Below are 25,295 nucleotides of genomic sequence, written 5' to 3'. Positions count from 1 at the left end.
TTCTGTATCTTTGTTGTTTTTAGTGCCTGAATTTCTACAAAGTCGTCTAAATTCTTGAAGTTGCTTTGACAGGAAATCAATTTAAATTAGTTATATGGGTCAGAGTTCATTTTTAGACAACTGAATTCACTTTAGCTGGTAAAAGCAGAGAGAGATTTCCTAAGGAGCCTTAGTTTACTACAAGGTGATTGAAAGACTTATAGTAACAAGATGGACCTGAAACTACAGCTAAAATCTTCCACAGTAAAGATTCTGCTGCTGCCACTGCACCACCTCTAAGAAATACAGACATGCTGGGACTAAGCCCGGTGCTCGAGTGGTTTAGAATCTGCCTTCCAATGCAGGGGGAATGGGTTCGATCCCTGGTGGGGGAACTGAGATCTCACATGCCGCAGGGCCACTAGCCCATGTGCCACAACTAGAGATGCCCACACACCACACTGAAGACACAATACAGCCAAAAAAAAAAAAAGACCATGCTGCCTCTACCACGGTCACTAGGGCAACCAGACCAGCGAGTTCCTGCCACCAACAATGACTAACTAGACATCAGGGCTTCTGATGAAGCTGCTGCAAAAGCACCAAAATAGCTCTGCTGCTGTACTGCTGGAATAGCCTCTCCACAGTGCTCATAACCGCCTTCCAAGCCCTGTTCAAATGCATCTGACGGATGCTACATCATATGCAGAAATTCTCACTGCAAAGGCACTTGGGTAATGCAGACTTTAGTTTTCCAGCCTCTGGTACACAGAGTCATGTTAATATGGGGCTAGACTCTTACCCGGAGAAGGCAATGGCACCCCACTCCAGTACTCTTGCCTGGAAAATCCCATGGACGGAGGAGCCTTATAGGCTGCAGTCCATGGGGTCACGAAGAGTCGGACACGACTGAGCAACTTCCCTTTCACTTTTCACTTTCATGCACTGGAGGAAGAAATGGCAACCCACTCCAGTGTTCTTGCCTGGAGAATGCCAGGGACGTGGGAGCCTGGTGGGCTGCCGTCTATGGGGTCACACAGAGTCAGACACGACTGAAGTGACTTAGCAGCAGCAGCAGACTCTTACCAACTGAGACAATTTGCAATCATCTGCCGCACTAATGAACAGAATGGGGCTTCCCCCTGGCTCAGTGGTAAAGAATCCACTTGTAATGCCGGAGAGATGAGAGACACGAGTTCGATCCCTGGGTCAGGATGATCCCCTGGAGGAGGAAATGGCAACCCACTCCAGTTTTATGGCCTGGGAAATGCCATGAATGGTGAAGCCTGGTGGGCTACTCACAAAGAGTTGGATGCAGCTGAGCGACTCTACACACACTCATGCAATGAACAGAATGAAGGGAATTTACTGACTAATGTACTTGGGAAGTTGAGAGGTAGAGTTGACTCTAGACATGACAGGAACGAGGAGTTCAAACCATAGCATCAGCCACTTCTCTCTCTTTCTCCTTGCTCTTCAGCTTTGATTTTATTCATTCAACAAACATTTATTGAGCACCTACTATGTGCCAGACACTGTTAACAGTGCTGGGGGCGCCACAGTGAACAAAACACACACAGATCTTTGTCTTCTTTGGGGCTTACTTCCCTCTCTGTTAACTTTGTCCTCTGGCAAATTCTCTGATAATGGTATCAAAAGTGATCCCAAGAAGCTGCAAGTTTATAGGTCTCTTGAGATTACACAAGGAGAAAGGATTTTATCCGCCCCCAAACCCAAATAAATTTCACCAAAAAATGTTTCTAATTGGCTTTAATATGTGATGCACCTCAGACCAATCAGAGTATGGAGGGACATATATCATATGCCCACCAGATGTTGGTCAGGCTGTTCCCAAACTGAAAAGGTATGTTCCATCCCTAAGCTTACCTAGTGTACTACACACCTACATACACACAGACACACACACACAGACATACATACTCAATTTTATTTCTGCACATTCATTTTAAGGAGATCCTTCCTGTAACAATACAGATTCCTCTTCCACAAATGAAATACACATATCCTTCCCCTCACCCAAAGAAGAGATCCCCAAACTCATGTAGTTACCACTTCATGCTTTAAAGAACAGGGTTTCAGGCCCAGATATGACTCATTATCTAGCAACCTATGGATAAATTATTAAAAGAAATATAACTACCCGCAACATATTTAAAATTTCAATATCCGAGGGGAAACAGAAAGCTACCACAAGAATTCTTCTTTGAAAATGGGAGGGCTTCCCTGGTGGTTCAGTGGTAAAGAATCTGCCCATCTATACAGACACAGGTTTGATCCCTGCTTTGGCAAGGTCCCGCATGCCAACGAACAACTAAGCTTGTGCTCCACAACTACTAAGCCTGTGGCCTAGAGCTTGGGAGCCACAACTATTGAACCCACATGCACCAACTACTGAAGCCCACTGGCCCTAGAGTCTGTGCCCCATGAAGAGAGATACCACTGCAATGAGAAGCCCTGTGCATTGCAAAGAAAAGTGGTCCCACTTTGCTGCAGTCAGAGAAAGCCTGCACAGCAACGGAGACCCAGCACAGTAAAAAATACATAAATTATCTTTTAAAAAAATTTTTTAAAGGAAAGGAAATAGGAAACCAGTCTCTAACCAGGATAGGTTCCAGCAGGTTCCTATCCTGCTGAAAGAAAGAGCAAACTCTCAGCCCTGACAACAGAATCCTCCACGTCATCAGCTCTGTGGATGAGTAACCAAAGCCAGAGACCTGGCAGGGTCATGACTCCCAACCTTATCACGTTTTCTCGTTGCCATAGACTTTGATATTCTGCCCATTTCCGAAGTCCTAGGTTTCACTGTATTCCTCCAGCTTCTGTTCCTAAAGGTGACCCAGCATTCCAGCACTCATAATCCTCTGAATTGCATCCAGGGTCTGTCTCTCAGTGGTGGAATGATCCTTAACTTTGTTGAGCAGAGAATGAACGGAAGGAGGTGCCTGGGTGAAACCCAGTGGAGCCCCCTTCTACTTTTGCCATTTCCATTTTGCAATGTACTTCCCACCTCCCTGTCTTCACTCTCACTAACTTTAGCTTCAGGTTCACGTAGAGAATACCATTCTTGTTGCTGTTGTTCAGTTGTTCAGTCGTGTCTGACTCTACGACCCCATCAACAGCAGGACACCAGGCTTCCCAGTCCTTTCCTATCTCTCAGAGTTGGCTCAAACTCATGTCCATTGAGTCAGTGATGCCATCCAACCATCTCATCCTTTGTCGTCCCCTTCTCCTCCTGTCCTCAATCTTTCCCAGCAACAGGATCTTTTCCAGTGAGTGGACTCTTCATCTCAGGTGGCCAACGCATTGGAGCTTAGACTTTTCCAAATGCATGTGGTTAGCTAACTCTAGGGTATCTTAGACGGCTAGTTGTAGGCAGGAAGGGCCTATCTGTAAATCTATATGCTCTTCCCCTCCACTTGCTGTTTAGGCTAGAGGCTGCATTTTTTAACAACTTTATTGAGATATTTCCATGCCATATTATTCACCCATTTAAAGTGTACAGATTAGTAGCTTTTAGTATCCTCAAACAGTTGTACATCTATCACTGTGATACATTTTAGAACATTTTCATTACCCGCCAAAAGAAAAATCACTCCCTCACTTCCCAGGCTTCCCATCCCTCTCAGCCCCTGGAAACTACCAACCTATTTTCTGCCTCTATAGATTTCCTTGTTCTGGACGTTTCGTACACACACGAAATCATACACTATGTGGTCTTTTGCGACTGCCTTTTTTCACTTAGCATAATGTTTTCACGGCTCATCGATATTTGTAGCATGTATTAGTACCTAATTCATTTTAGTGCTGAATACTATTTCACTGCATGCACATACCACACTTTGTTTATCCATTCATCAGATGATGGACTTTTGGATTGTTTCCACCTCTTGGCTATTAAGAATCATGTTGCTATAAACATTCTTGTACAATTTTTATGTGAACATATGTTTTCATTTCTTTTAAAGTATCTAGGAATGGAATTTCTGGAGCATATGCTAGCTCCGTTTAACTGTTTGATGAAGCCTGTTTTTCTTGACATTATTAAAAACATCAAAAAGTCATTAACTCACTCCAACATCTTGACATTTTCAACAAGCCACTAAAGCACTCATCGCAGGAGACACGTAATCAGATTTCCAAAACACAAACAGGTGACAGTCTAATTTGTGTCTACCCTATAACCCAGATGTTCAGTTGGCAGGTGGGAACAGAATTCTCACTACCACTTACCACACCTCAGCTCGGACAACTCTATATTTTAGGGCCTTGACACTTGTTATATTCCACCTCCAATATTTATCTTATGATTACAAGTGAACAAAAATTAGGTCTCACCTAATTGGGAGTTTGATTGTGAGATCTAACTTCAGACACAGATGGATGCAGTGGTTTAACACTGTAAATCAGGGACTTCCCTGGTAGTCCAGTGGCTAAGATGCCATGCTCCCAGTGCAGAGGGCCTGGGTTCGATCCCTGGTTGGGGAACTAGATCCCATGTGCTACAACTAAAGCTCCTTCATGCCATAACTAAGATCTGGCACAGCCAAACAAATAAAGAAATGATTTTTTAGAAAACTTTAAATCAGGTGCCATTTCTTTACTTTTCAGCAATCCTCTTCTACTTTAGCTTAATTCTCAGGTGGGCTTACTCCACTTGATAGCAGAAGTGCTTCCAGAAGTTCAGGATTCAAGATTCCAAAAGATCTGTCCCTTCATAAGAATGCTAATTGGGCTGGCCTGGTGGGAGACTGGAGGGGTGAGTTCTATTCTTGGTTCAGCTTCCAGGTCCAAGGTTTTAGAGTGGTTAGCCTGGATTACATGTCCATTCCTATGGAAGGGATGGTGGAGTCAAATTATTGATATCCACATTAGGGGTTGGGGAGAGATATTTCCAGAAGAAAAAAATATACCCTGGAAGGCAGAAAATAAACAACTGTCCAGTATACCTTCTATATCTATTATGCTTACTTCTTCATTTTCATTTTTATCTTTCTATCAATTTTCTCCATGTTCCATGAAATATTTTTCAAATTTGCACCATATGTCATTTACTTAGGTTTCAGAAAGGTTGTAATTAGCCTCCCACACTTTTTAGATGATCATTTATTTATTAATTTTGAAAAATATTTATTTCTGTATCTTATTTATTTGGCTGTGTGAGGTCCTAGTTGCAGCATGCAGGATTTTTAGATGCAGCATGTAGGATCTAGTGCCCTGACCAGGAATCGAACCCAGGCCCCCTAAATTGGGAGCATGGAGTCTTAGCCACTAGACCACTATTCCTATAATATCATCTATTTTTAAAAAATATTTACTATTGGTATAATCTACCCCAGATACCATGATAGGGTAAGGACCCTGTCTTCAGAAAGATACTGCCTAGTAGAGAAAGACACAAATAAACAGAAAATTACAATAGGTGATACTGTAAAATTATAATAAGTGATATGATTAAGGTAATTACAGGCATCCAATCCAGCCCAGGGGGATTTAGAAATTTCCTAAAAGAGATATTAACCTCCAAATAAATGAGGTTATGTTCAATGGACAGGGAATGGGGACCCAAAAAGGAAGGGAATTTCAGGTCAAGGCACAGTATGTGGAAAGGCAAAAAGATGTGAAAGGACACGAGATGAGACAGGAACACTGATCACAGGTCACAGGAGCACAGGTCATACTGAGTTCAGTGTGACCGGTCCAGCAGTGCAAGGTGAGTGGCAAGAACAAGACTGATGAGGTTCACAGGGGCCAGCTCAGAAATAACACTGCAGCTGTGTGCCGGGGAGTTGGACTTCATCCTGGGGTAAATGTTTACCCAGGAGAGTGTCCTGATCAGGGTTACATTTTAGAAGGTCAGTTCTAACAGTCGTGTGGAGAGGGCCCTTCAGAATACCAGATTGTTCAAGAGGTAACTGCAGTCACAAGGGTGAAAAATGGTGAGGGTCACAATTAGGGACATGTGGCAGGTATGTGACCTTCACATGTTCATCTTCTTCTTGTGATTAAGACAAAAACTTAGCAGGTACCTGCACAGGGATTTTCTCAACCCTCCTAGGAAGTGATCTTCATATGGTTGAGTCCTCCCCGTCTTTCTCAAAGAGTCTTTCACTGGCCAACTTATCTAAGGAAGTTATACCCCCAAACACAACACACATACCTACTCACATGTAACTTCCAAGAGGACCTCATCTGTCTTATTGATACATTGCCCCATACATAGTAGAAACGTAAGAACGAGTATTGGGTAGATGACATGGAAAGGACAAAAGCCATACTCATACTCAGGCAATGTGCAGAAGGCCGTCACGCTCAGGCCAGTGGGCAGAAAGACTCTTGTTCTGGGGTCCTGGTGACAGGACAGAAGTCAGAGTCAGAGGGATCTTCAAGGATGGCCTTTCTCTGGGCCCTTTATCTTGCCTTCTATCTTACTACTGCTCTCTGGCCTCAATTATATTCATTCATTGTTTCATTTAACCAACAAACAATTAGCTCTGAAAGACACGAAAAGTTATCTTTAAAAGTATTTGTGTATTTTATTTTTGGCTGCACAGGGTCTTAGTTGCAGCATACAGGATGTTTCACTGAGGCACAGTGGTTTACTTGTGGTGCCTGGGGTTCCAGAGTGCACGGGGTTCAGTAGTTGTGGTGCGTGGGCTCTAGAGCATGTGAGCTCTGTGGGATCTTAGTTCCTTCACCAGGTACTGAATCCCTGACCTTGGAATGAACCTACATTGGAAGGCAGACTCTTAATCACAGGACTAACAGTGAAGTCCCTGAAAAGCTATTTTTATCAGATGCTCTCTTCCCCAGCCACACAAGAGAATCCATCTGCAGACTGAAGGGGGATCTGGGCCCTTCTGCAACATGAGGGGAAAGAAGAAGAGGAGGAAGAGGAAGAAAAAGAGGAAGAAGAAAAAGGCAAAGCCAAGAGATGGAAACAGCAAGAGAGTAACAGGTAGCATCCAGCAAAATCTCATCACTCAGACTTTGCAGTTATGTGAGCCCATAAGCCACCTTTGGTGCTAAGCTCATTTGTGTCTTTTTTTTTTTTTTTGGAATTTCATCCCAAAGAATCCAACTGGCTGAATTCAACGGCTCAGTTAATAATAAATCTAATCATTTCTCTGTCTCTATTCTTGTGTGCGTGCTAAGTCATTTCAGTCATGTCTGATACCCTATGAACGGTAGCCTACCAGGCTCCTCTGTCCATGGGATTGTCCAGGCAAGAACACTGGAGTGGGTTGCCATGCCCTCCTCCAGCGGATCTTCCTGAACCAGGGATTGAATCCGTGTCTCTTCCTCTTTCTCTATGCTGTTGTTCAGCCACTCAGTTGTATCCAACTCTGCCTCTATCCCTACCTATTAATGTGTTCCTTACTGTAAGGAAATAGTTCACAGATTCATTTATCTGATTCTTTTTTTTTTTTTTTTTACTTTTTCTAGTATCCTTGGATTTCTCATGCTTTCCTACAGATTTTCAAAGAGCCAGAGAGTGGAAAAAATTTTGTAGGGGTGATTCTCACAGTTTATTTTTGCTGTGTTTCTCTCAAATCTCCATACATGTTTATGCTAGATGCTACTGTGGGTCTCATGTTATCCACAGAATCTTAAAAGGGATTATTAACATAGTTGTGGCTTTCTCCCTTTAAAATAAACCCCATCTGACTTGGAATTTGTATTCCTCAAGGGAGCTTCTTTTTCCAGATACACAATACTAAATATTTTAATCAAATATGTGATCAAAAATAGTTTCCATTTTACTTCTTTTATTTATTGAATGGACTCATGTTACCCGTGCTTTTTGGAAGAGAATTAATTTGGAATAAAGGCTCAGCTTTTGTATTCCAAAATGTGAGAAAATAATTTCATGTCTCTGGGACATAGGAAATGACAGTCTAATTGTGCATTCTTTGGTATAGTCACGGGTAGTTCAGGAATGGATTTTAAATCATATACACTAATACTAAATTAAATGAATTTTTCTCTTTGGGAAATGACTGTCATAGTTAAAGGGGTGGGTTTCAGGGAATGTCTTAAAAGGTTAAATGAATCCTTTTACGATTCTCTCACTATTTCAGTTTTCTTCTTTCATTCTCCAGTGTGGTCAGATAGTCCCACACATCTGCATCTTTGAATCCCAAGGCACCAAGCTTACAGGGTGGTTTCTTCCTTCACTGCAAGTACAAAAAAGCTCCTGGGTTGAAGCAGAGGTGAATTCATTACCAGGCATTAGGTTCCCTTCTCACTGCTGGCCCCTGATCTTTCTGCCTGAGCCTTAGTCTGCCTTTCCTTCTGTTGCTGTTTTCCCTTTCCAGGTTTGCATGCCTCCTGGTTCTTATCCTCCTTCTGGGGTTTGGTTCTGTTTCATGGCTGGTTCTGACTTCCCAGCCAATGCACATTCTGGATTCTATTGTGTCACAGGTTGCTGACCCCTCACTGATTTTTATTTATTCCAAGTCTTGCAGCCAACCAGACTCATCTGTAGTCCATAATCCTGGTGTAGATTCATCACATCAGCTGCCAGTGCTTAGAGAGATAGTCAAGTGGGGAAGCTCAGGCAAAGAATCGGGAACCAGAAAAAAACACAGACTTCCAAAACTGACTCAAGAAGAAGTAGAATGTTGGAACAGAACTATAACAAATAAGGAATTTGAGTCAGTAATCAAATATAATGTATATATATGTATACGCATGTGGGCTAAGTCCCTTCAGTCATCTCCAACTCTTTGTGACCCTATGGACTGAGCCTGCCAGGCTCCTCTGTCCATTGGATTCTCCAGGCAAGAATACAGGAGTGGTTGCCATGCCTTCCTCCAGGGAATCTTTTCAACCCAGGAACTGAACCTGAATCTCCTGCATTTGAGGCAGATTCTTTACCATTAGTGTCACCTGGGAAACATATATTTTATATATACATATGTAAGCTTATATATAAGCCTATAAGCCTATATATTATATATGTGTGTATATATATATATATGTCTCTACAAAGAAGAAACCAGGCCCAGATGACCTCCTCAAAGAATTCTACCAAACATCCAATGAAGACTAAATATCAATTCTTCCACAAGCTCTCCCCAAAAAACACAGAAGAGGTGAGAACACTTCCCAAATTATTCTATGAAGATAATTTTATACAGATATCAAAATCAAACAACACATCACAGGAAAATCACAGAACAATATTTCTTATGAATATGGATAAAACCAGGCAACAAAAAGAAAGAAAAAAATCCAGATTGGAAAGGAAAAAATAAACCTATATTCACAGATGACACAATCTTGCATATAGAAAATCCTAAGGCATTCTCTTAAAAAACTGCTAGAATCAATAAATGAGTTCATTAAGGTTGCAGTTCACAAGATCAATATATAAAAATTGACTATATTTCTATACTTGCAATGATCAATCCAAACATGAAATTTAAAAAGCAACCAAATTATGATAGCATCAAAAAGAATACTTAGAAAAACATACTTAGAATAAATTTAACAAAAGAAGTATAAAACTAATGCTCTGAGAACCAAAAGTATTCTTGAAAGAAAGTAAAGAAGATCTAAATAAATAGAAAAACATTCCCACATTCATGGATCAGAAAACTTAGCACTGTTAAGATGTCAACAATCCCTAAACTGATCTATACATTTGATGTAGTTCCTTTCATAATTCCAGATAACTTCTTTGAACAAACTGACAAGCTGATTCTAAAGTTCATATGAAATTTCAAGGGATTCAGGATAGTCCAAACAATTCTGAAAAGAAAAATTAAAGTAGGAGGACTCACATTCTCACTTTCCAAACTTATTGATACTACAAGGCAACATCCACACTACGATGCCACATTGAGATGTGGTATGGGCTCAAAGATAAATAAAGTTGAGAGTCAGGAAGTAAATGTATATATCTACGGTCAACTGATTTTTGACAAGGATGTCAAGACCATTCAATGGGGAGAGAATAGCCTTTTCAACAAATAGTGCTGGGACAACTGGATAGCCACACGCAAAGGAGTAAAGCTGGACCCTTCACACCATACACAAAAATTAACTCAGGATGGATCAAAGACACAAATGCAAGAGCAAAAATTATAAACTTTTGAAAGAACTCATGGGCATATCTTTATGGCCTCAAATTTGGACATAGTTTCTCAGATATGAAGCTGAAAAGCAAGGGTAACAATAAAAAATTGTGTACTTTATCAAAATCAAAACTTTTATGCTAAGGGACTTGTATCTAGAACATATAAAGAACCCTTCAGTCAGTTCAGTCACTCAGTCATGTCCAACTCATTGTGACCCCATGGACTGTAGCACGCCAGGCTTCCCTGTCCATCACCAACTCCTGGAGCTTGCTCGAACTCATATCCATCAAGTCAGTGATGCCATTCAACCATCTCATCCTCTGTGATCCCCTTCTCCTCCTGCCTTCAATCTTTCCCAGCATCAGAATCCTTACATCTCAAAAATAAAAAATAAATTAAAATTGAGGAGAAGATCTGAATATACATTTACACAAAGAAGAGATACAAATGGCAGATAAGCACATGAATTGATACTTGAGAGTATTAGTTGTCAGGGAAATACAGATTAAAACCACAAGGAGACACCACTTCATACCCACTAGGATGGCTACAATCAAAAAGTCAAATAATAAAAACTTTTGTTGAGGACACGGAAAAATTGGAAAACTTACACACTGCCAGGGGGAATATAAAATGATGCAGCCACTGAGCAATAATTCAACTAAGTATGTGCCCAAGAGAAATGAAAACATACGGCAGATCAGAAACATGTACACAAATGTTTATAGCAGCAGTATTCATAACGGGCAAGAGGTGGAGACAACCAAATGCCCATAAACTGATTAGTACATAACCTGTTGTTCAGTCACTAAGTGGTGTTCGACTCTCACCTCATGGCCTGCAGCACGCCAGGCTTCCTTGTCCTTCACCATCTCCGAGTTTTCTCAAACTTGTGTCCAGTGAGTCAGTGTCATCATTCAACCATCTCATCCTCTGTTGCCCACTTCTCCTCTTGCCCTCAATCTGTCACAGTATCAAGGACTTTTCCAGTGAGTCAGCTCTTAATTCAAAAGCATCAGTTCTTTGGCACTCAGCCTTCTTTACGGTCCAACTCTCACATCACATCCATATGTGACTACTGGAAAAACACATAGCTTTGACTAGATGGGCCTTTGTCAACAAAGTGATATCTCTGCTTTTAATTTGCTATCTAGGTTTGTCATAGCTTTACTTCCAAGGAGCAAGTGTCTTTTGATTTCACGGCTGCAGTCACTGTTTGCAGTGATTTTGGAGCCCAAGAAAATAAAGGCTGTCACTGTTTCCATTTTTCCCCCATTTATTTGCCATGAAGTGATGGGACCAGATGCCATGATCTTAGTTGTTTGAGTGTTAAGTTTTAAGCCAGCCTTTTCACTCTCCTTTTTCACCCTCATCAAGAGGCTCTTTAGTTCCTCTTCATTTTCTGCGATTGTGCTAAGTTGCTTTAGTCTTTTCCGATTCTTTGCGACGCTCTAGACTATAGCCCTCTAGGCTTCTCTGTCCATGAGACTAACAAAGGCAAGCATATTGGAGTGGGTTGCCATGCCGTTCTCCAGAGGATCTTCTCGACCCAGGGATCGAATCCACATCTGTTACCTCTCCTGGGTTGGCAGGCAGGTTCTTTACCACTAGGGCCACCTGGGAAGGGGCTACAGAAGGATCATCTGCATATCTGATTTTTCTCCCGGCAATCTTGATTCCAGTTTGTTCTTCATCCAGTCCAGCATTTCGCATGATGTACTTTGTATATAAGTTAAATAATCAAGGTGGCAATATACAGCCTTGACGTACTCCTTTCCCTATTTTGAACCAGTCTGTTGTTCTGGGTCTGGTTCTAACTCGCTTCTTGACCTGCAGACAGGTTTCTTAGGAGGCAGATCAGGTGGTCTGGTCTTCCCATCTCTTTAAGAATTTTCCACAGTTTGTTGTGATCCACACAGTCAAAGGCTTTAGTGTAGACAACGAAATAGAAGTAGATGTTTTCTGGAAATGTCTTGCCTTATCTATTATCCAACAAATGTTGGTTGGTAATTTGATCTCTAGTTACTCTGCCTTTTCTAAACCCAGCTTAAACATCTGGAAGTTCTCAGTTCATGTACTATTGAAGCCTTGCTTGAAGGATTTTGAGCATTATCTTGCTAGCATGGGAAATGAGTGTAATTGTACAGAAGTTTGAACATTCTTTGGCATTGCCTTTCTTTGAGATCAGAAAGAAAACTGACCTTTTCCAGTCCTGTGGCCACTGCTAAGCTTTCCAAATTTGCTGAAATACTGAGTGCAGCACTTGAACAGCATGATCTTTTAGGATATGAAATAGCTCAGCTGGAATTCCATCATCTCCACGAGCTTTGATCATACTAATGCTTCCTAAGGCCTACTTGACTTCTCACTTCAGGATGTCTGGCTCTAGATGAGTGACCACACCATTGTGGTTATCTAGGTCAGTAAGACTTTTTGGTACAGTTCTTATGTGTCTTCTGCTTTTGTTAGCTCCTTTCATTTCTGTCCATGATTGTGCCCATCTTTGCATGAATGTTTTTTGGAACCTGGAATATTAGTTCCATGAATCAAGGTAAATTGGACATGGTCAAGCAGGAGATGGCAAAAGAGAACACTGACATTTTAGGAATCTATACTTGGGTGCAATCTCAAAAATGACAGAATGATCTTGTTTCATCTCCAAGGTAAACCATTCAACATCACAGTAATCCAAGTCTATGCCCCAACCACTAACACTGAAGAAGCTGAAGTTGAGCAATTCTACGAAGACCTACCAGACCTTCTGGAACTAACATCAAGAAAAGATGTCCTTTTCATCAGAGGGGATTGGAACGCAAAAAAAGAAAGTTAAGAGATACCTGGAGTAACAGGCAAGTTTGGACTTGAAGTACAAAATGAAGCAGAGCAAAGGCTAACAGAGTTTTGCCAAGAGAATACACTGGTCATAGGAACTACCCTCTTCCAACAACACAAGAGAAGACTCTACATATGGACATTACCAGATGGACAATACCGAAATCAGATTGATTATATTCTTTGTAGCTGAAGATGGGGAAGCTCTATACAGTCAGCAAAAGCAAGACCCAGAATTGACTGTGGCTTGGATCATGAGCCCCTTATTGCAAAATTCAGGCTTAAATTAAAGAAAGTAGGGAAATGACCTAAATCTAAACCCTTATTATTATACCAGTGGAGGTGACAAATAGATTCAAGGGATCAAATCTGGTAGATAGAATATCTGAAGAACTACGGACAGGGGTTAGTAACATTGTACAGGAGGCAGTAAGCAAAACCATCCCAAAGAAAAACAAATGCAAGGAGGCAAAGTGGTTATCTGAGAAGCTGTTACAAATAGCTGAGAAAAGAAGAGAAGCAAAAGGTAAAGGAGAAAGGGAAAGACACACCCAGTTGAATGCAGAGTTCCAGAGAACAGTAAGGAAAGATAAGAAAGACTTCTTACATGAACAATGCAAAGAAATAGAGGAAAACAATAGAATGGGAAGGACTAGGGATAAATAAAATGTGGTATATCTGTGCAGTGAAATAATTTTTGGTGATAAATAGGAAGAAAATCCTGGCACTTTTCTATAACATGTGTGTGTTAGTCGCTCAGTTGTGCCCATGGACTTTGGGACCCCATGGACTGCAATCCACCAGGTTCCTCTGTCCATGAGATTTTCCAGGCAAGGATACTGGAGTGGGTTGCCATTTCCTTTTCCAAGGGATCTTCCCAACCCAGGGATTGAACCCAGGTCTCCTACACTGCAGGCAAATTCTTTACTGACTGAGCTACAAGGGAAGCCCAAAAGTGTCTGACTCTGCGACCCCATGGACTAGAATTCTCCAGGCCAGAATACTGGAGTTGGTAGCCTTTCCCTTCTTCAGGGGATCTTCCCAACCCAGGGATTGAACCCAGGTCTCATGCATTGCAGGCAGACTCTTTACCAGCTGAGCCACAAGGGAAGCCCTTCTGTAACATAGCTGGACCTTAAAAACATTATGCTCAATGAAAGAAATCAGTCACAAAAGACCACATACCATGTGACTTCACTTATATGAAGTCCAGAACAGACAAATCTGTAGACAAAAAGTCAAGTAGTGGTTGCTTAAGGGCATGAGGTGGGGATGAGGTGGAAGTGGGGTGAGGATGGAGAATTGGGAGGATTATAGCCAAAAAGCAGAGGTTTCTTCTTGAGGTGATGAAAATGTTCTAAAATTGACTGTGACTGCATCTGTGAATGTGCTAAAAACCACTAAACTTCACACTTTAAAGGGTGAATTGTATGATGTGTAAATTATGTCTCAATAAAGCTGTTAAAGAAAACATGCAAACAGTAAGCCAAATCCATTCAAGGGTTGTATTTGATGACTTTTCAAAACATTAGAAAGCTTTGAACATCTAGCACAGATTTCTGAAGGTTTAGCCTTGTATATCTGTTTATTTTGCAATTAATGTAGGTTAAAGAAGCATTCTGAAAAATTGTTACCTGGGAGCTTAGAATTTCTAGCTATGACTCTAAGCACAAGTACAGCACCAGTCATGTCTTTCAGAGGATTTATTTGTCTTATTAACAAATCAAGAGTACTGAGTTTCTATCAAAGAGAGCAGAATAAAGAAAAAAGGTTAAATGTTTTACTTGCTCAGATTGTTTAGAAAAGTATGCTAGAGAATAATAGATGGGTTTAAACCTAAGTTACCAGCATTTCAAGTTCTTCAAAAAGGAATCATGCATTAAAGTCCATTTAAAACTTGTAAGAGTAACACCAATAACCATAAAATAGAGGGTGAATGAGTATTCCAAGTTAAAATTCATTACTAGACCAACTACTGGCTATTAGCAATGAAACTAAACACAGAGTAAAAGAGTTAGAGATAAAAGGAAAAAAATAAATAAATCTTGAGGAAAGAGCTGTAACAATATCTGGATGAGAGGATGATAGAACGAATTAGGAGGCAAGCTAAAGAGAAAAGAAAAGAAAAACATTGAAATATTTAAATGGATGCTGAAAATACGATTATTTTGGTCAGATCATTTTTTACTAATTTTCTCACACGTTTACCAGTGGCTGAATGTGGCACATGGACAGTAATTTTTAATCATATAATAAAATAATTTTTAAAATAGTAAGGTAGATATGGTGGGTTTTTTTGTTTGTTTTTGTAGTACTCTCTTCTATCTACTTCCTATGTTAACAAAGAAAAGCTGAAAATTGAGCTTCTAGATGTAATCATTATTTACCCAGTCTAAAGTATTTAGTGGGAGAGAATCAAGACTATAAAAGGAAGATATCTACACATTAGTGGAAATGTGAATGAAAAATAGGATTACTGAGTATTTGTCAATTAGAGAAAAGCCAACTCAATTTCTGTTAGAAGAAATCATGCCTAACTAATCTGTAAAATTCTTTCAGGGAAAAAAAATAAACATGTGGGAAAAGAAGATATCAAGTGTATTTTATTCTTGGAAAAATCTTTGAAATTTTTCACAGCAATAGTTGTTTTTTAATTGAGTTACCTTAGGATTAGACAGAGGGTTTTATTATGGATAAAGAATTAGTATCAAGATAATGGAAATAGTATTAAGTGGAAAAATGTAAACTGTGGAATTTCCCAAGGAATCAATCCTAGACCAATCTAATTTAATGGTTTATTATGTTTTGGAAAAGAGAGTGCACAGTAAAATCTCTAAATTTGAAAATGATACTAAATTTTTACAGGGAATGATATGCCAAAATGACAGGAATAAACTTTGCAAAGTAAAAATGACAGATGAATTTTGGCCTACGTATAAGTTAAAAAACACACATCAGGGGGAAAATACCCCAAGCTCTGCTTGTACATGGATTTGATTGTTAAGTCACAACCGAGCACAGGGCATTGCTGAGGGTGCTCTTTAAAGATATCTTGATGTGCTTTTGAGGTTCAAAGGTCAATACAAGGTTATTGGAAGCAAGTCAATTGATACTGTTGATAATTTTACCCATGAGGAAACTGCTGTCCAGACCTTTTCAGCACATTCAGTTCTGAGATTCAGAAGCATGAATAGAAGGTTTGGCCATGCAGATTGTGCTTTTCTACCCTAAGCATCATGAACATGCATGCTTACCCGTAAAGACAGAATGCCAGGTTAGTTTGAGTCATTGGTAAGAACACAAGTGGCATTTCTTGGGCTCTGTTAGATATTTGAAAATGGAAGGAATGGGACTTCCCTAGTGGTCCAGTGGTTAAGAATTTGCCTTCCAATGCAGGGGACTCTGGTTCAGTTCTTGGTTGGAGAAGTAAGATCCCACATGCCTCCGAGCAATTGCTCGTGTGTTGCAACTACTGAATCTGCATGCCACAACTAGAGAGCCTGCATGGCTGAACTACGCACTCTAGAGCCCACACACCACAGCCAAGACCCAGAGCCGCCAAAAATTGAAAAAAGAAATTTTTTTAAGACTTTCTAAAAAAAGAAAATGAAAGGAATGACTCAGATGCTTGCTGAAAACTACAGTGTGAGTTTCTCATGCTAAGGAAGATACACAGGTAAATTCCACAGGGTTCCTGCCTATTTGAGCTCCAAGAATATCCAGAGAATTGAGGTCATTCCAATATAAAGGAGAAGGTGATTATGCCACATGAAAGGTGTGGATGTGAGTGATCAGAAGGGGAAACCAAACACATCCATTTATTATTCATTCAAGTAACATTTATTGAGTACTACTTGTCATCCATGTATTACATCAGTACTTATTGACTATTTTCTAGATGCTAGCTACCTTTCAAGGTGCTAAGGATATAGCAGTGAACAAGACAAGATGTTTTTCTCAGGGAGTTAAAACAGAGTTTTTGTTTGTTTGCTTTAAAAGATTAAAATCAACCTGATAACCTCAGATATTGCTGTGAAGAAAACAAAACAAGGAATTCCCTGGTGGTCCAGTGGTGAGGACTCCCCTCTTTCACTGCCAAGGGCCTGAGTTCAACACCTGGTCGGGGAACTAAGATCCCACAGCCAAATGTGATGGAGTGACTGGAGGTTGGAGGCTTCTTTACATGAGATATCAGAAAGAGTCTCTCTGAGACTTCTCTGGTGGCACAGTAGACAAAGAATCTGCCTGCCAATGCAGGGGACACAAGCTCAACCCCTGGTCTGACAAGATCCCACATGCCACAGAGCAGCTAAGCCCGTGTGCCACAGCTACTGAAGCCCTTTCACTCACAGCCTGTGATCCGAAACAAGAGAAGCCCGCACACCACGATGAAGAGCAGCCCGCCTCACGGAGACCAGAGAAAACACACACACAGAAATGAAGACCCAGCACAGTCAAAACTAAACAAATAAAATCTCTCCTCTCACCAAGAGTAGGTTGTGTTTTCTATTTCTTTTTTATAAAGAAACCGTCTCTCAGAGAGGTGGCAGCTGTCTGACAGCTGTTGATGAGAAGGAGTCTGCCACATGAAGATGTATAAGACGAACTCTCTAGGTAGAAGGGACAGAAAGTGCAAAGGCCCTGAGGTGAGGAGGAGCTTGGTGCACTGGAGAAGCAGAAAAAAGAGCAGGGATAGTTGCTGAGTGAGTCTAGAGAAGTCAGACAGACAAGGCTGGAGGAAGACCTAGTTCTTCCCCTTGAGAATCCCTCAGGCCCAATAGAAGAGAGCGAACATGCAGGCAATTATACAGCAATGTGAAGAGTGCACAGATATATGAAAGAAATTATTTTTTCTTTAAATTTGAAACAGGAGTTAAAGATGATAGGTTTGGAATTATATTGGGTTGGCCAAGAAGTTCATTCAAGTTTTTCCATGAGATGTTACGGAAAAACCAAATGACCTTTTTGGCCAACCCAATGTTTTCAGAACATGGGCTTCCCAGGTGGCGCCAGTGGTAAAGAATCTGCCTGCCAATACAGGAAACGCAGGACACTCAAGTTTGATCCCTGGGTCAGGAAGATCCCATGGAGGAGAAATGGCAACCTGCTCCAGTATTCTTGCCTGGAGAATCCCATGGACAGGGAAGCCTAGTGGGCTACAGTCCATGGTGTCGCAAAGACGGACATGACTGAACTTGCGCACACAATATTTTCAGAAATGGCTGCAAACATAAAGCTGAGGGAGAAGGACTATGGACGAGGATGGTCCAAAAACACGGAAGTCCAGACCTTGGGCTAAGATCAAGCTAAACTGCAGGGGCGGCAGCAGCGAGGGTGGGCGACGGATGACTGTCCACTGCTGGAAGGCTAAGCTTCTGATACAGTGGGATTTGAGTGATTCCTGACACATCAGTCAACCCACCTTCTTTTGCACCAGAAACCTCTCAGGACTCACTGAAGCCTGAGTTACATTCACTTAACCTAAGGGAAGCCGGTAAGAATCTGCCTGCAGTGCAGGAGACCCAAGAGATCCCTGGGTCTGGAAGATCCCCTGAAGAAGGAAATGGCAACCCACTCCAGTATTCTTGCTTGGAAAATCCCCTGGATGGAGGAACCTAGTGGGTTATAGTCCATAGAGTCATACATGACTGAGCGACTAAACACAGGAAGATTTTGCCCAATTAAAATGCAAAGACACTTTATAGGTAATTATCTTGCAGGCTATTATTAGTACTTCATTTATTTGGGCATTTCATCTTTAAGAAGTTGAAGAGGGAATGGAAACACCTTGGTATGAATTTGTGCAGATGATTATAACCCTTCTATCTTTATAATGAAGGAGGACATAGTAATGAGACACTTGCGTCTTTTGGATCAAAACAAATTGATAGTTTTGCAGAGACAGACTTGTGAACCCAAGTTCAAAGTCTGTGGACTGTTTCCCTGTGGGACCCAAGGAAAATTATTTGGAGTCCTAGCTGCCCTATCTGAAAGAATGCCAGCCCAAGAGATTTAATTGCATATGTTAAGGAAAAGTGCCGGCTGGACTCAAATGTTTAGTGGTCTATTCCACTCAAGCTTGTGACTGAAATTCAGGGTCATGGCTGGGGGGTTCTGGGAGGCCCAGCCTGGGTGGGTCACAGGGAATCCATAGACTCTGAGGAGAAAGCAGGGGTCAAAGTGGGGTCAGTAGGAGAACCGTACATGTGGCTCAGTCACTTCTGTCGTGTCTGGGTCTTTGTGACCCTCCACACTGTAGCCCGCCAGGCTCCTCTGTCTATGCAATTCTCCAGCAAGAATACTGGAGTGGGTTGCCATGACCCCCTCCAGGGGATCTTCCCGACCCAGGGATCAAACCCACGTATCTTAAGTCTCTTGCATTGGCAGGTGGGTTCTTTACCACTAGCATCACCTGGGAAGCCCCAGGAGAATCTAGTACTTATTACGAAAATGAGAGAAGTGAAAAAGGAAATTTAACTTTATGCCAAAAAGGATGTGAGGAGAAAAACTGTAGAATCCCTAGAGTTATAATCTTCTCCCTTCTTGATATAGGAAGCTAATACAGACATTGGTTTCAAGGGTGTTAAAATACAATAGGGCTAAAATCATTTATTGCCAGGATTTTTATAACAAAATCCAAGCATAAGAAACACTAACTCCACTTGCCAGGATTTAAACCAGGTTAACCTCAAATCAGTTCACAGTACATCCGCAGGGAGAAAACATTTACATTGCCTGACATGGGATTCTAGCAAACAAACGTTTAACTGTGTAACTTCCTAGGCCTCTTTAATACCACATTAGTCTAGGTTTATATCAATTATTTCTTGCCAGGAAAATAGTTTTTTAATGGGTTTCCATTTGGACACAGTTCAATACCAGACTGAACGGGGCTTTTTCGAGGCATTGGAATGCACAAATGTCACCAGATACAGTCAATACAATTTCAGCTTATGAGATTTTATTTGATGCAATTATTTAAAGAAACAAAGATGGCTGAAATAAGAATACTGGTATCAGAGAGACTGCAAAATCCATTGAAATGGCATCTACTGAGGAAGGAATAACTTAGGTCAGGCTCTTAGTTCTACTATTAAAACTAAATAAAGGACTTAACTGGATGAAGTGAGTGATGTCTAATATTTTTCATTCTTATATACATAGAAGAGGTTCAGACCAGTCTAGTATAGATTCAGGTGCTCACCTTGGGATTGGCCAATTTAGTTTGAGGCAAAGAAGTGCTCCCAAACACACCAGACTTCTTGGAATTAAGTGAAGTGGTATTGATGATGGCCAGAACTGCCAAAGCTGTCAAATGCATTTAAAAGTGAGCAGAGCCCAGGCTCACTGTTCCCGGGGTGGGGACACACTTGATTTCAGGTGGGCATGTTCCTTTTAGTGCTGTGCGCAGAGTGTCCCCAGTGAAGGACCTCACCCCACAGCAAGCACATCAAGATAACATGAAGGATGCTGGAGCTGCAGCTCTTGTCTTTGCGAAAATAGTGAGAGTGATGTTGTCATTGTTGGCAACATTTGCCTTCTCTTTTTGTTCTCTTCGTTTAATTTCCTTTTAGGAGAGTCAGCCTCTCAGCCAGGTTCCTTGGGCTTGAATACTGACAGGTGACAGTGGGCAAGTCACCTAACCACCCTGTGCTTCAGTTTCCCCATATAGATAATGGAGATAACAGTAGCACCTATCTCAAAGACTTGCTTTGAGGAATTCATAAAATACAGACTGTTTAGAGTAGGCCTAGATCTTAATCAATAAGTAATCAATTAGGAACAAATAAGGTTAGCTGTTATTATACTTCTGTATGGGTGATTAGAACAATGAAACAAGCTTACTATGAAACAATTAGTACACAAAGTTTTCTAAAGAATGAAAACCACCCATATTCCCACTCTTTATGGGCAATCTAAAAATTTGGGGAGGGGAGTACAAGATACTTTATATGTCTAGAAATGTACATATTTTATATTTCCATTTGAATGAGAGTTTTTCTTGTGTTAAAATCTATACATAATTTTCCCTCAGAATTTTGAAAGCATAACTCTATGTTCCCTGGCTTGCAATATCATCCTCATAACGAGTTCCAACACTAAGAAAACCTTATGTTAAAAGACATGGAACATCATGGGAAAATGTTATGTGATATCTATTAAAGCTGAAAAAAAGCATATTTCACAACTCAGTAATCCATCTAGTAGGTATACATTCAACAGAATTGCATCAATATGTTCAGCTAAAAGTTCTATTTGTGTGTATGAGCTCAGTTGATTCAGTCACATCTGATTCTTTGTGACCCCATGGGCTGCAGCTCGCCAGGCTTCCCTGTCCATGGAATTCTCCAGGCAAGAATTCTGCAGTGGGTTGCTATTTCCTTCTCCAGGGGATCTTCCCGACCCAGGGATTGAACCTGGGTCTCCTGCATTGCAGGTGAATTCTTTCCCAACTGAGCCACCAGGGAAGAAATGCCTGTTAACAGCTGAATGAATAAATAGAAGGGTGGAATTCTATGCAGTGATGGGAATGGACAAACTGTAGCTCAACAACATGAATGAATCTTTTAATAATAATACTGAGCAAAAGAAGTCAGATACTAATGAGTAAGCCCCAGATAATTTATTTTATATATAGAAGAAGAAACAGGTGAAATAATTGATGCTCTTAGAAATCAAGACAGAGGTAACTTTTGGAGGAATATAATGGCTTAGGGCAGGAAACACGGAGGAGGCTTCTGAGATGCTAGTAATTTTGTGTTTCGTACCTTGGATGAGGGCTATAGTTGGTGGAAATTCATTGAAGCACATACTCACAATATGTCTACATTTCCACATATATATTATATTTTAATAGTTTTATTTTTCAATTATGAAGGTCTGATGGTGCAATTCCAAGCATCAGCCATAAGATGAAGAGGATTGGTGGAACAGCAATTAAAGAAATATTAGGAGGTTGTTGCCTCGCCTAGGGATGAAGTCAGTCCTATACAGAACAGGACTGAAGCTAATTTATGGAGGAAAAGCTTAACTAAGCAAATTTGTTGTGGAGGGTAACCAGGTACTCAAGATTACAGGAGATATTTTTCCCTAAAGTGAGAAACATCTATATGAAGTCAAACTCCAATACTTTGGCCACCTGATGCGAAGAACTGACTCATTTGAAAAGACCCTGATGTTGGAAAAGATTGAAGGCGGGAAGAGAAGGGGACAACAGAAGATGAGATGGCTGGATGGCATCACCGACTCAATGGATGTGAGTTTGAATAAACTCCGGGAGTTGGTAATGGACAGGGAGGCCTGGCGTGCTTCAGTCCATGGGGTCGCAAAGAGTCAGACATAACTGAGCAACTGAACTGAGCTGAGCCATATAAATCCAGTAGAGACTTCCCATGCCCAATGCAGAGTAGCTAACATTTTATGAACCCCAAAAAAGGAATTTTACATATGTTACCTCTTTGAACCTTCATAAGCGCCTTGGGAAGTAAATATTCTGCCCTTCATTTTACAGGTGAGGAAATGGAGATGCTAAGACCTATTTGATTCTCTGGAAATAGATGGGTATTATTGATTCAAGTCTGCTAACTTATTATGAAGTCTTGCATTGTGCAAAACCCTGTTGGTTGCAAGATTCAAACCAACTTAAGGAAAAGGGGAACGTCCTTGGTTTCCACATCTGGGAAGTGTAGAGGTGTAGCTAGTTCCTAGAGTGGCTGGATCCAGGCTCTCATGCTCTTTTGAGATTCACTCTCACCACCTCCTGGACAGGCCTGCTCCAGACATTCTCCAACATCCCCAGTTTAACATCCTACCAGTCTGGCAATCTAGCAAAAAGTAACAATCTTTCCCAATATCTCTAGCCCAATAGTTTGGAGAAGGCTCTGACTAACCCAAGTAGGGTTGTATATTCATCCCTGGGCCAAATGACATGGCCAGAGAGGACAATTTTGTTCTCGCCTTCTGTGGTTAGAGGAGGTAAGGTCATTTGCTAGCAAATCACATGAAAGGAATTTCCTACAGAGAAGTGTTCTGTTACCCAAAGAAAGGCCAGAATGAACAGACTCCCACTACAATGTCTAAGAAAGATTTCCTGAGAACCCCAAAATTGTTCACCGAGTAGTGCTTAAATATCACTATTTCCATGCAATATATGAATATCTTATATTTGAGTAGTATTTCATATCAAAGAGATTTGAAATGAATGTTCTTTTTAAATTCTTGCAACAAACACTAGGAGGAAAAATTATGTTCATTCCACAGTTGAAGGAATGATCTATAAGGTTAATAATTTCTAAGGTTATCAGGTTAAACTTATAAAGTGGACCCAATTTAAAAACCAGCTCAGTCTTGCACCAGAGCTTGTGTTCTTTTTGGCAAACCTCTTGACCTCCCAACATAAGCAATACGAAGTGGCCTTTGTGCATCCTAGTAGGTTTGGGGACTTTTAAGGTTATTTGTACTGTTTTTATCTATTTACTTTTGGCTGCACTGGGTCTTTGTTGCTGCATTCGGGCTTTCCCTAGTTGCAGTGAGCAGGGGCTACTCTCTATTCGTGGTACTCAGGCTTCCCATTGTGGTGGCTTCTCTGGATGTGGAGCACAGGCTCTAGGTTGCATGGGCTCAGTAGCTGAGGCACATGGGCTTAGCTGCCCCACAGCATGTAGGACAGAATCCATTTTCCCTGCATTGGCAAGGTGGATTCTAAACCACTGGACCATCAGGGAGGTTCATTGTTATTAGCTATTTGTTTTGTTTTGTTTTAATGCTTCATTATTTTATTTTTTTAAATATAAATTTATTTAATTGGAGGCTAATTACTTTACAATATTGTATTGGTTTTGCCATACATCAACAAGAATCCACCACAGGTATACACGTGTTCCCCATCCCGAACCCCCCTCCCACCTCCCTCCCTATCCCATCCCTCTGGGTCATCCCAGTGCACCAGCCCCAAGCATCCTGTATCATGCATCGAACCTGGACTGGCGATTCGTTTCACATGTGATATTATACATGTTTCAATGCCATTCTCCCAAATCATCCCACCCTCGCCCTCTCCCACAGAGTCCAAAAGACTGTTCTATACATCTGTGTCTCTTTTGCTGTCTCACATACAGGGTTATCATTACCATCTTTCTAAATTCCATATATATGCCTTAGTATACTGTATTGGTGTTTTTCTTTTGGCTTACTTCACTCTGTATAATAGGCTCCAGTTTCATCCATCTCATTAGAACTGATTCAAATGTATTCTTTTTAATGGCTGAGTAATACTCCATTGTGTATATGTACCACAGCTTTCTTATCCATTCATCTGCTGATGGACATCTAGGTTGCTTCCATGTCCTGGCTACTATAAACAGTGCTGCGATGAACATTGGGGTCTACATGTCTCTTTCAGTTCTGGTTTCCTCGGTGTGTATGCCTAGCAGTGGGATTGCTGGGTCGTATGGCAGTTCTATTTCCAGTTTTTTAAGGAATCTCCAAATCTCCACACTGTTCTCCATAGTGGCTGTACTAGTTTGCATTCCCACCAACAGTGTAAGAGGGTTCCCTTTTCTCTACACCCTCTCCAGCATTTATTGCTTGTAGACTTTTGGATAGCAGCCGTTCTGACTGGTGTGAAATGGTACCTCATTGTGGTTTTGATTTGCATTTCTCTGATCATGAGTGATGTTGAGCATCTTCTCATGTGTTTGTTAGCCATCTGTATGTCTTCTTTGGAGAAATGTCTGTTTAGGTCTTTGGCCCATTTTTTGATTGGGTCATTTATTTTTCTGGAATTGAGCTGCACAAATTGCTTGTATATTTTTGAGATTAATTCTTTGTCAGTTGCTTCATTTGCTATTATTTTCTCCCATTCTTAAGGCTGTCTTTTCACCTTGCTTATAGTTTCCTTTGTTGTGCAGAAGCTTTTAATTTTAATTAGGTCCCATTTCTTTATTTTTGCTTTTATTTCCAATATTCTGGGAGGTGGGTCATAGAGGATCCTGCTGTGATTTATGTCGGAGAGTGTTTTGCCTATGTTCTCCTGTAGGAGTTTTATAGTTTCTGGTCTTACTTTTAGATCTTTAATCCACTTTGAGTTTATTTTTGTGTATGGTGTTAGAAAGTGTTCTAGTTTCATTCTTTTACAAGTGGTTGACCAGTTTTCCCAGCACCACTTGTTAAAGAGATTGTCTTTTCTCCATTGTATATTCTTGCCTCCTTTGTCAAAGATAAGGTGTCCATAGGTGCAAGGATTTGTTTCTGGGCTTCCTATTTTGTTCCATTGATCTATATTTCTGTCTTTGTGCCAGTACCATACTGTCTTGATGACTGTGGCTTTGTAGTAGAGCCTGAAGTCAGGCAGGTTGATTCCTCCATTTCCATTCTTCTCTC

This window comes from Ovis aries, chromosome 9 (assembly GCF_016772045.2).
Source record: "Ovis aries strain OAR_USU_Benz2616 breed Rambouillet chromosome 9, ARS-UI_Ramb_v3.0, whole genome shotgun sequence".
Classification (NCBI taxonomy): Eukaryota; Metazoa; Chordata; class Mammalia; order Artiodactyla; family Bovidae; genus Ovis; species Ovis aries.
The sequence above is the reverse complement of the archived record's forward strand: the minus strand, read 5'-3'. Positions refer to the sequence as shown.